Genomic DNA, 7,362 nt, shown 5'->3' with positions numbered 1-7,362 from the left:
GATTCAGGGATTTTTTCATGTTTTGACACTCTTATCAAATTTTATCAAGTTTTGATAAATGCCAGTCAATGTGCAGAACTCTTGGCCCTTGAGACACTCTGTAACTTCTGCCAATTATTAATAAAATGTATATGCTCCAGCATGAACACAGCCACATGGCTGAAAAAAAATAAAGGAATATATCTATATATGTTTGTGTGTGTGTGTATATTGGATATTGTGTTTGTCTAATGTCAAAATATTAACCATTTACAGAATTATTGACTTGATCCTATGAATCATTAAATTATCAATTTTATAACGAATTGGATATTAATTACTTCTTTGTAATTAATATTTATAGTTTTTTCTGTCTAGGTAGATACTGCCTACCCAGATACTGTCTACCCAGACAGTACATCGTTGTTTCATATGTATGTGTGTGCGTCTAAGCATTGTCTGTATTATTGAGTATGTACAATATAAACATATTAATACCCTGTCTGCTCTGGAGAGATATAAGCTATTTGTTGAGTTTGGTTTTAGATGTGTATGTTTGCTGGTTTTATGTAATATTATGGTTTATTATTTTTTTTATTTTATTTTTTATTTTTTGCATTCCTACAAAAATAGGAAATTGTGTAAAGATTGCTTGTACATAGTGAATAGGATAACAAACACTTCTAGGAAGGTTTTGTACAGCCACCCTCTCAGTGAGTCAACAATAGTTTTGTTTTGTTTGTTTTTGTATCTTGTATCTGTGACAAACACAGTCATCTCAGTATAAGGCTGGCTGTTTGAAATCCTACTTACTGCCATACACAAACATAGGTGCAGGAGTGGCTGTGTGGTAAGTAGCTTGCTAACCAACCACATGGTTCCGGGTTCAGTCCCACTGCATGGCATCTTGGGCAAGTGTCTTCTGCTATAGCCTCGGGCCGACCAATGCCTTGTGAGTGGATTTGGTAGACGGAAACTGAAAGAAGCCTGTCGTATATATGTATATATATATATATATATGCATATGTGTGTGTGTGTATGTTTGTGTGTCTGTGTTTGTCCCTCTAGCATTGCTTGACGACCGATGCTGGTGTATTTACGTCCCCGTCACTTAGCGGTTTGGCAAAAGAGACCGATAGAATAAGTACTGGGCTTACAAAGAATAAGTCCCGGGGTCGATTTGCTTGACTGAAACGAGTAAAAAGAGTATGGGGGCTTTTTATAAAGGGGTTTGCCACAGAAATATAGAATCAACATGTTTGTGTTATATGTACATACGAGTGTATACAATTGTATAAAAAAGATGTTTGTATATACATGAAGAGAAGAAAATATTACGAAAAGAAAGTTTAGTGCCAGGTTTGATGTCAACTGTGTTTCATGTCTTTTTAATATTTTTTTCTTTGTTTGTTTTTAACCAGTCTCTTCAGATTTTGGAATTATACCAAACTTGAAAATGGTTATTTCTCAAAGGGAAGGAAATACTTGAAACATTAGGCCCCAGTTTAACCATCCTACCACCATGTTATGTATGTCCCCAACTAAAGCTGTATGTTGTCTCTATGTCCCCATCTGTAGTAAAATACTGTGTTTACAGCTGTAACTATGTTATTATGTGTCCCTTGCTGTTATGGTACCTAAGATAGAGGTACGAAAGATAATTAAATGTTTAACTGAGCAATACAACATGCTTACTGTGAAATATGAATTCATCTCAGTAAACTACTTCAGTTATTAATAAGTACTACAGTAGGTGCTAATTATCATTGTGAGCATTGATTGTATAATTGATGAATGTTTTGTTACCTTGCTGTGCTGAGTTCAAATTTTTACTGTTGGTGATTAAATCTAGGCTCAATCAGGATGACTTGTCTTGCAACAGCAAAATAAATTTTATAACATCTATGCAATTAGTTTGTATAACAATATTGTATTATGTTTTTCTGGAACCTTTAATTCTTAAGGAAACCAGTGATATTATCTTGAAATCTTATGCTACCACCCCTAACAAGAAGGAACATGGTTGAATTATATATATGAATCAACTGCTATTTTGCAATAGAGGACATTTTACAAGGAGGTGTCTCCTATATTTGTAGGCAAATAGATGTGACACACATGGCAAAAATGCATGTGGAATATGTTGTCCCTATTTGTGATAAAAGTCATTTGATAAACTATGAAAATGTGTTGCACAAACTACAACAGTTACACTACTTTAGGACAAATGTCTTCAATTCTGTCTCTTTAATCCACTTGGTTATGGGAACTGCCACTGTAATATAATGATAGAGACCCCTCTTTTTACACACACACTCCTATCCTAGCTGAACACGACAGAGCAGTCACTATTGGGGAGAAGTCTAACTTTCCATGTCATTTGTGTACTGTAAATCCAACCCACATCAAGTTACATACTAGCTGATCTTGGCCATGAATGTCTTACCTAAGTTTGTATGGAAATTATGAAACTTAAAGCATAATCTTGTTTGATTTGGAAGGGGTTTTCCTGCTACCAAAAGTAACATGTCACCCGATCTTGTTTTGTCTGGTTCAAATAGCACTGCTTTTTATAACAGTCAGATTTAACTCATTTGAATGACTAACCGGTGTATCAGACTCCAAAATTTCAGGGATTAAGCAAATTCTGTCCTAATCACAATGATCCGTAAAGCCAGTAATCATTTCTAGTTTTCGTACCACAAACAGAAGTTAAAATTTCTACCCCACCCTTTTTTTTTTTTTAAAAACAGAAAAACCTTTCTGATATTTTCCATTTTCAAAAGCTGTTATTCACACCATAAGAGAAGTACACTCAACACTAGCTATTGGTCCCTATTCATAGCAAAGTCAACAGCTTCACTAAATCCCATTTTCCATTTTTCTAGATCATTGCTAACTTGTCTTTCACAAAGCCCCATAGGCTCCATAGCTTCATTTACATGATTCAAAAGATTGCTTATGTTAGGTCTCTTTGATGCATATCCAGTCAAAAATTAATCTTTTCAAATGTAAAATTCTATCATCTGAGAAATTCTTTCTGGAAAATGAACTCCAAATTGTAAATCATAAAACTTATTGATGTCCTGTGTTTGTCTCTTCTGCCAGTGTATCTGTTATTGTCCAATTGGTGTAAATGGCTGCATATTCCACAGCTCCTCAAGTAGAATCATCGTTACACAGTATGTTATGGGTGGAACCCCTCCAATTACAAGTAGAGTTCATCTGATGGGCTGCTATGCTGGTACCATCTCCCTAAATTCAGTCACAAGGTTTTACCAGCATGAAATGTCTAAATTGAACCATTGACTGCTACAATTGGGAAGTGAACTTTTATACCATTTGGTCATGGTATCTGCACCAATGTACACACAGTATTCTGAGGTCTTCTGATAATCCCCTCCCCACCTTACCCATTTGGTAAATTGTCTTTTTGGAACCTACCAACTGACTGTAAAATCACCTGCAGTACTTTGTCTTTTCCTGAGACAAGGGGACACCATCTGAATTCCCTCAGCACAGCAGCAGCCAAGGAAGGGATTTGTCCAAATCATTTATCTCACATGTGTGAAGGTCTCGATTAAGTGTTTTCTTAATACTCTTGTTGGGTTTTTTTATTTTATTTACACAGCTGAAATTGTTTACTTGTTGGAGCAAGTGTTCTGTTTTGTTTTGGGTTTTTTTTCACAGCTGGATGATTCTACTTTCCTTTCATATTCCTAACTACTCCTCATCTATTAAGTAAAGAGTGGGGGTTTTTTTCTGTTTCTCTAAACCAGTCATGGACAACCTTCAAGAAACAAGCTACATGAGACATGACTCAGCATCAGGCAGGTTGCACTGCTAAAAAAAAATTCAAGGTAATTTTTTTTCTTGGCGTGCCATTCAGAAAGTGCCATGGGTCACAGTTTGTGCATGATTGCTCTAACCAATCAAGGAGGAAATTAGAGCAAGCAGAGGTATGGGTCTTGCTCAGGAGGCAAAACATGACTAGTAATTAAGATGTGAATGTTAGAACTATGTGTGTGGTCCATAACCCACGACCTTCACCTCACAGACATTGTAAGCTATCCAATTCTATCCCCTTAGCAACACAGAATTTCTTTTATGAAATAAAATTGGGATTTTGACTCGAATAGTAATCCCTTCTTTTGCCAAAAACAATTCAGATGTATTTTGAAAATCTTTCCGTAGAATAAAAAATTTTTTAAACGGTAAAAAAAAAACAATTGTGTATGGGTATATGAATGTATATATATATATGTTTGTGTGTGTGTATACATATGTGAGTGTGTATATATATAATATAGAGTTTCATGTCAGTGTTTCTTCTCTTTGTGGAATATTCCAAGCCATACCAAGTGTATAGATTGAGATATTCTGGTCATATGATACAATCCTTGTGATTTAAACAAAAAAAAAAAATAGGATCGGTCGTGTCATGGACCTACCAACAAGCTCACATTAAATTAAATTTTATACTTGTTATTTATTGTTTGTAAATAGTTATTGCTTGATTATATATATAATATATATATATATATATATTTTTTTTTTTTTTGAGATTGTCAATAAAGAAAGAAAATCATAAAATCTAATTACAAAACTTTTTGTTTTATTATTATTTCTGTCTTTGTAATTGTCAACATTGTGAATGTATAAAAGATGACCATTTTTTCTTAATCTCCTTCCTGGCCACATTTTCGATACAGATGCCCTAGTTTGAATATCAAGTGTAACAATGAGCACGGCACTTCCACTTTAGACTCAAACATTGTGAAGAACGTGGATGCCTTATTCTATGGGACACCAAACTCCAGCCAAAATGTCAGCCATTCATATTCTGTATGGATTCTGCTTTATCATTTTAATGTCCACTTGTCCATGCTTGCATGGGTTAGACAATTTATTGAGGCAGATTTTCTATGGTTGGGTGCCTTTTCTGTCATGTACTCACAAGAAACTGAGGGTTCTGTGGCTTGCTGCTACTGAGAAAGGAGGATATTAAGAGTTTAACCCTTTCGTTACTGTATTTATTTTGAGATGCTCTGTGTTTCATTCAATTATTTTAAATATAATAAAGAATTTAGTAAAATAACTTACTTATCATTAAGCTAGTGTTAGGAACATAAATTGCAACTAAGGTTTGGAGGAAGATTTTAATGAAAAACTTATGAAAACAAGACATTAATACTAGAGGGCCAGAGCCAGTTTAGGCCGGGTTGGTAACGAAAGGGTTAAGTACAAGGTATGTAAAGATCTATATAAAATGACAGGATCTACAGTGGAGAACCTGGGGAAGTCAGCAAGCTCATTGTATGATACAGGCAGCGAACTGGGCGAAATGCTTAGTGGTATTTTGTCTGCTATTACATTCTGCGTTCAAATTCCGCTGAGGTCGACTTTGCTTTTCATCCTTTCAGGGTCGATTAAATAAGTACCAGTTACGCACTGGGGTTGATGCAATCGACTTAATCCCTTTGTCTGACCTGATTTGTCCCCTCTGTGAGCAATAAAGAAATAAATATATCCCAAGATCAAGGTGGTGAGATGGCTGATACATTAGCACGATGGGCGAAATGCTTAGCGGTATTACGTCTGTCTTTATGCTCTGAGTTCAAATTCCACCAAGGTCAACTTTGCCTTTCATCCTTTTGGGGGTCGATAAATTAAGTACCAGTTGCATACTGGAGTCAATCTAATTAACTGGCCCCCTCCCCCAAAATTTTGGGCCTTGTGCCTAGAGTAAAAAAGAATAACAGTTCGACTCAATACTATGCAACTTAACAGTTTTGTAGAATGAATCTGTGAAAATTTTAAGGGCTTCTTTCAGTATCCTTCTACCAAATCTCATAAGGCATTGGTCAGCCTGAGGCTGTCACTTGCCCAAAGTGGCAAGCAGTGAATGTGGAACCATGTGATAGGATGTAAATTTCTCACCATATATATATATTATATACATACATATCCATACACATCATCATCATCATCATTGTTTAACGTATATATATCCACATATATATATACATACATATATATCCATATATATATACAGATTATACATATACATACATATATATATATATACAGATTATACATATACATACATATATATATATATACAGATTATACATATATATATTTAATATTAATACTAGGGGAGTTATTTCTGAGTCCACAGGAGAGAGAAGTTCAATTTAGTAGTACTAAAATGAATTACTGTATTATATACATATACTAGCAGTATCGCCCGGCGTTGCTCGGGTTGTAAGGGAAATAACTATATAAGCATTTTTAGAGAGTTATAGCCAAAAAATAGCAAAAAAATGCATTAAAAATTGAAAAAAAATTAAGGTAAATTTTTTTTTTTAATCGTTGACACATCGTAGATATTTTTAGAGAGTTACTTCCCTTATATAAAAGCGAAAAAATGCATTAAAATGGAAAAATATGATGGTAAATTTTTTTTAAATCGTAGACTCATCGTAGACGCGCGCTAATACCCAGAAGGGCTCGATATGAATCACGACTATAAGATACCCGCTTTTGGTTAAACTGCACTGCAAAATGTGGGAGTAGTTACGAATCTAAATTGTAGGAGACAGACACACAACTTCACTCTTATATAAAGATGCTTTTTTTTTCAGTCATAGAGTTAGATTTATGAAGGTCTTCAGTAGAAAATCCTTCGAATTCTGACTCACTGCTTGATATAATGAAATTCGTATCCATTTTTTGTCAGAATTACAAATTTTGAAAACACAATAGGAACAAATTTCGGAAAAAAATCTCCCATAATTCACGGAATTAAAATTACACTTCGATTTTTGTACAAAACTGTATTTGAAGTGTTTACGAAGTATAATACGTGTTTTCACGAATGTACTAAAGAGATTTACTCTGATATTCTCATTTAAATATGAATAGGTAAATTCAGGCGGTTTGGTAACGAAAGGGTTTATATAAGTGTCGTCTGTTTATACATAAACACTGTTTCATACTTTCAGTTTAGTCTTCCTCAAATCACTCTGTCGCTATTTACTCTCTTCCAAGAACATTTTCACTCACTCTTATCTGTTAGCTTGCCATACATTTTACTCATGTATCTATCAGCGTGATAGACAGAAACAAATATTACATCTAGTTTCACTTTATTGGTTGCACACTGTGTGTGTGCGTTTGCGTGTGCTGTAAACCAGACTAAGAAAAGCATTTGACATACACACCAGAATGTGAGTTTTCTGTAAATTTTGCTTAATTGGAGTTTAAATTTTAAAAACTGGACCTGGCAGAACCCGATGCATTCTACTCTTAAAAATGCTAGGTAAATTGTAATTGAAGAAATCCTATATTGTAGATTTCTATAACTGACAAAGGGAGGCA

At 34.5% G+C, this 7,362-nt stretch overlaps 1 protein-coding gene across 1 annotated transcript in view; it reads left to right on the top strand.

Annotated features, from left to right (window-relative positions):
• LOC115215929 (sushi domain-containing protein 2-like) overlaps positions 1 to 916 on the top strand; it is a 266,474-nt gene extending 265,558 nt beyond the window's left edge. Inside the window, exon 20 of the mRNA XM_036505806.1 lies at positions 177 to 916. The gene's annotated coding sequence lies outside the window, so the exon portion shown is untranslated. The remainder of the gene's footprint in view (positions 1 to 176) is intronic.
• Positions 917 to 7,362: the final 6,446 nt, after the last annotated feature.

This window comes from Octopus sinensis, linkage group LG9, assembly GCF_006345805.1.
Source record: "Octopus sinensis linkage group LG9, ASM634580v1, whole genome shotgun sequence".
Taxonomy (NCBI): domain Eukaryota; kingdom Metazoa; phylum Mollusca; class Cephalopoda; order Octopoda; family Octopodidae; genus Octopus; species Octopus sinensis.
Note: the sequence above shows the minus strand (reverse complement) of the source record. Positions and strands in the feature narration are given on the sequence as shown.